Here is a 5,531-nt window from a genome sequence, read left to right on the forward strand (position 1 = left end):
GTGATTTCTAAATACCCTGTTTCCCAAGTTGTGGGATCCAATTCTTTTTTTTTTCTGAGATTCACTAAATTTATTTTAAAAATCATAAAACATTTCTTACAAAAGAGCATTACATTCTGCACACTGTTCTGAATAGATGCCAGGGACATATGGACTATTGTTACTTTTCCTCCCTGCCCTACCTCCCCCCAAAATATTACAGTGACCACAAAGCAAAGTGTTTGCAATAATTACATGGGGGGATTTTTTTTAAAACCACCAACAATGAGCAAATATTAAAATTCACTCACTCTGCTGCTGTTGCAAAATTTCAATGTTAGTTTCTGCACACCCTCCTCCAACCCCCAATCCTGTTTGTAAGGAACTGAAACATTGTATCTGGTGACAGCAAAGATTTCACTACACCTCAAACGCAGAACACCTATGAAGCAGAGGAATGTTGGCTTTTTAAACAGAAGCAGATTAAAAAAAAATGATGCAGGACTCCTTCAGTTCTTCACTAGTCTTAGAAAGACTTTCCAGAATACTGCTTCACACTGTTCTGCAGCAAATCCTGTGCATTCTGTATCTGGGCCTGTGTTCCTGTAATGGTAATGATCTGATCTTCAGACCCTTCTAAAGGCTCATCAATTTTGATCGATGCTCCTGACTCGTGACGGATTTGTTTAATCCACTGACCAACTTTGCCAATAATAGATCGAGCCAGATCTTTGGGAACAGTTACTTGTGTAGTAATAATAGGTCCACCAAGATCACCATATGAGCCACGACCCCCTGCATAAGAATAATCATATCCAGAGCCACCCTGTGGTTCATAAGCCATCTGCGGCTCTGAAGGGCTCCATGTATCTACTGCAGAGTCGCAGGTTTCATCAGCGCTGAAACCAACCATGCCATCATAATGGTCTCCAGGTCTTCCCCTTCTGTCATAGGCCATTAGATCCTCTCCTCTAGGTGGTGGTGGTGGAGAAGGAGGAAGATTCCGAGCTCTGCCACCACCCCGGCCCCCTCGTCCAGGAGGAGGTGGAGGAGGTCCTCGACGAGGGCTCCTATCATCACAATCCCTTCTGGATGGAGGCATGGGATGCCCACCCTGACCAGGAGGCATTCTGTCAAAACCACCTCTTCCCTGCATGGGAAATCCCATGGGACGTCCACAGTGGTCATCAAACATCATTGTAAAACCACCATAATCACAGGTTTCATCGTAAAAATTGGGATCATAAGGCTGACCACGTCCTTTGATGGGAGACTCTGATATAAGATCAAGGATGATATTTATGCACTGTACAACCCTATCAGGTTTTCCTCCAATAAGAACCACTCAGTGGATTGAGGACAACATTCCTGGAAAAGCTTGATTGTTGTCTGAGTGTTCTCTCGAAGTTCTTTGATTTCAGCACTTTTGACCCCAATAATTCCTCCAGCCAGACTCTGATGCATCAACAATCTCAACTTGCAAAGTCACGTCCTTTATAGTGTTGGTAATTTAAGCATTCCACAGCATCAGATTCGAGCGGGAGCTGGATGGTTGCAGTGGGTGATGGCAACTGCAGGCCCTCTTCCAAGGTAGGGATGATTTTCTTCAGAATTTCTCCAACTGTTTCAATATCAGCACTGATACTCAATGTGCGCTCGGGGCCACTGTTGTCTGACTGAAACACTGGCATTCTGGTCTGTACAGAGAGCCTTAATATTCTTGCTTCCTTTTCCAACCACTGCCCCAGCATTCTTGCTCTGAAACAGAATGTGAAATTCAACCATCTCATCAGTGTTTCTAGATCTTTTAAAAGCGTGCTCCTCTTCCATAACTTCAGCAGGGCGTTTACCAAATTCGCCATTGGTTTTGGTGTTGGGAAAGGTTTCCTCTGGCTGTTCCGTTTCCATTTTCTTGTATTAAAGGAACACACAAATCAGTTATTAAATATATCCTTGCAGGGAAGGACTGAAGTGTTCTGGCCGGGACCAACTGACACCTTAGTGCTCCAGTAGCCCGGATCCGAAAGGAGATGGCCCCAATTCTTTTTGATTTCATATTTTCTGGATATTTGCACCTCAAAGATGTAACAAGAGGATACATGTTTTCCTTTTCTTTCTTTTATGTTGTGGCCTTTGAAATTAATGCTAAAAACATATCAGGCTTAAGAGTAATTTCCCTGGATTGTTTTTCTTTTCCTTTTTTTAGTGGATAAACTGATATTGAACCAATTGGCATTGAATTGGCTGAGAAATAACACATTTCAAATTTAATATCTACATGAAGTGACAGGTATTTGGTAAAAAGATAGATCAATAGCCCAAAGGTCAAAATTTTCCTTATGACTTATGCTACAGACCAAGAATAAATTATTTTAACTTCTGTAAATCTCCACATCACTTTAAACATTTTAAATCTTCTTCTGCATTCTTCTTGTACTATTGATGTGCCTTTCAGAGATAACTGCTATAAAGTTTGAGAAGTATTTGCTAACTCTCTGAGGAGAGCAAGGACTCAATGGTGTGTTTTGCATTCTAGTTCAACTACTTTATGATAAGGAATTTTCTTTATTCACAATTGAGTTCTGCCTGTTGAAGGTAGAGTTCAGTTGTTTATATACTAACATGCAGCAATTATGATGAAACAAAACTCATTCTAGAACTCTGTCATAACTATGGCAACCAGAATTAAATGAGTCCTCTTAGAAATACAAAAAGCCACCCCGGCAGGATAGAGTAAATATTATCTCTTATTGATTTATGAAGGTTCCAGATGATGAAAAGTGGTTAATATATTTTTGTCATGAAACACATTTCTTAAGTCTTCTTTTTATTGATAGAGCCATTGTCTATTTAAATAATGTCAGCCAGATATCATCAATTTTTACATCTTTTTTCAATCACTTTTGCCTTCATTACAAGAAGCTAACAGCCTTTCCATTATTTTCTGTATTTTATTTAGGAGTAAAAAGAAGAAAGCTCGACTTAAAGATCATTTCTGATTATGTTTGGCTAAAATCTAGCTTGACCAAAGATTGTTAGTATAAATGGGTTGCATATTTATTTTGCAAGAGAATTAGTTGGTTTTGATATTTACCTGCATTTGGACAAAACCTACAACTCTCTTGGCTTCAGGTGGCTGGTGCTTGCAGTGGGATTTGTTGGAAAAAGAAAATTAAACTTTTGGTAATTTGTTCTGTAAGTAGACTAGTTTAAAATTCAATTCAAGTAATAATGTAAGGCTAAAATGGAACAGCATTATGTAGCAAGATTAGAGTTTTCGTGTCCCAGAGGGTTTGGTGTACAGGTGTCAGTGGGGTTCTGCATGCAAAATGCCGGCACATACTGTACCCACTTCTGCTTTTTCCCTAAAATCAACTCAATACTTGTGTCTTGATTAAAATGAAAAGGTCACTGTAGGTTTTTTTCTTCCAAAATACTGACAAGAGTCATAAGAATGGAGCATCTGCAAACCAGGGTGTAGGAGGTAAGACACATGCCATAACATTGGTCTCAAGACTTTTGGAGCTTCATGTTTCATTATTTTGTGTTTCATTATAAATATTTTCCTATGATTGTTTCTAGTCACGTGGAAATGATGTGGTGGTCAGTTAGGAAATGTGTTTTCTCAAACAAAAGTGCTCAGTCATAGAAACAAAGCCAAAAATTATGAGACTTTGAAAACTCTAAGACATTTAACTAATTTTCTACTCTCATGTTCCCTTAACTTCTAAAATGACTGAACTGTAAGGTTGAACTTTTAGGTGTGTTATATATCTTAAGAATTAGGGTTTATTTAGCTTGTCTAATCTGCCTTATTTATGACTAGTTTTTTTCCTGTTACTATAGGTATTGAAATTCCTGAAATAAACTATAGTCAACCTAAGCATTTGCCCAAGACAGAAAATAATCGAAGAACCACAGCCTTATGTTATTTTGGTCCTGATGCTGCATTCTCTAAAGTTCCTGAGTTTTACCTGGGCCTCCATCCTTTGTGTCAAAGCAGTCTCTGAAATGCCATTGCGATCTGATCCTTTCTGCCTGCAGTTCTGAAGATCACGGAGCTCCAAAATTTTATAGGCCTTTTTATTACTTTTCACAGCATCCCCATGTCAGGTTGACATTCTGCTTCAAATCACAACATATGAGATTTGGAGGGGATTTCAGAGATCACCTAGTCTAAGCTGTTCATTTTGCAGATAAGAAATTGAAGCTCAGAGAGGTGAAGTGAATTGCTCAAGGTCACACAGCTCATTAACAGCATAGCTGCTCTTCTAATCCTAATCTGGAGCTCCTTCCATCAAATCTCACAACCTCAGGTTTTCTCTTATGTCCAGAGGAAGTCACTTCTGCTCTGCATTTTAGCAGATGAGCTCACAGATGGAAGGTAGAATCACCCATTCCCAAACTAGTGCTCCAACCATTACTGCCCATTATATATCTTCTCAGTTTTAAAGAAAAAAAAAAAAAAACAGCCTGCACATTCTGCTTTTATATTCATTATCTACTCTGTGCCTGTTAGTTGCTCCCGTTTTTTTGGGAATGCTTTTACTGATTAACTTGTTCTCTGCAATATAAAATGGTGAAATGCATTATCTTGGGTAAATGTGATGTTATTAATGTGTTTTATTCTAGTTATGGGTCATTATTTCCGATAGATGTAATCATCCCACTACTGAGACCTAGCAGGTGGTCTCACTAGAAGTTATAACAGTATTCTTAATGGTCTGATAAGAATGTCATTTGCAGGGCAGCAAGGGCAGAAAGAAATTGGTCCCAGAGCTAGCTTGCTTCTGTACTCCTTCCCAAGCTTGAGCAAGCAAAAGTAAATACTTATTTTCTTACTGATAAGCTGGGTATTTTTACTGCCTATCTATTTTTAGTAAAAGTCATGAGGACCCAAGTCTATTTATTTATATTTATATTTATTTACAGCCTCCCTTTCCCCAATAATAGTACTAATGTGTCTTCAATGCTTTGCTTTTCTAATTCTTGGAGGAGACAGGTCATATTTTCTCCTGAGGGGAACCAACACCCATTCAAGTAATAAGATATGATTAAATCCATCTGACCAGGCAAAAAACAGAGGCCACTGGGAAGCAGAAATCAAGGGACAATTTTTCCATTAGAGGTAGCTGACTCTTGAGAGAAGGTATGATATCACTATGATGAGAGAAATATAAATTGTATATTTAAATGTTAATACCTTAATATATGTAAGAGACATGCTTGCTAGAAATTATTAAATAATTATGTACTATTAAAGATATATTATTAAATAATAGTACATCTTACAATCAATGGCATTTTCGGTTCAATAAAATACAGCATTTAGCCATCATTTCATAGAACTAAATATATCTAGAGCCAGGGGATTTGGAGGACTACTATAGTCTAGCTTCTTAACTTTGTATTTGAGAAAGTACGGCTCAAAGAAACTAAATGAGTCACCCTTGATTACACAGCACTCTGGTATATGAAGGTGACAAGCCAGGTTTTAGAAGTCACTGCTGATGACTGTTCTGAACCTGGCTTATAGAGTTATAACAACATAC

At 38.2% G+C, this 5,531-nt stretch overlaps 1 pseudogene across 1 annotated transcript; it reads right to left on the reverse strand.

Moving 5' to 3' along the window:
- Nucleotides 1–393: 393 nt before the first annotated feature.
- LOC308605082 (heterogeneous nuclear ribonucleoprotein K-like) lies at nucleotides 394–1,934 on the reverse strand (annotated as a pseudogene). The gene has a single exon. The product of its transcript is annotated as a heterogeneous nuclear ribonucleoprotein K-like (transcript).
- Between the last annotated feature and the right edge of the window lie 3,597 nt (nucleotides 1,935–5,531).

The sequence above is a fragment of the Mesoplodon bidens genome (assembly GCF_964165515.1).
Source record: "Mesoplodon bidens genome assembly, chromosome: 17".
NCBI lineage: Eukaryota > Metazoa > Chordata > Mammalia > Artiodactyla > Ziphiidae > Mesoplodon > Mesoplodon bidens.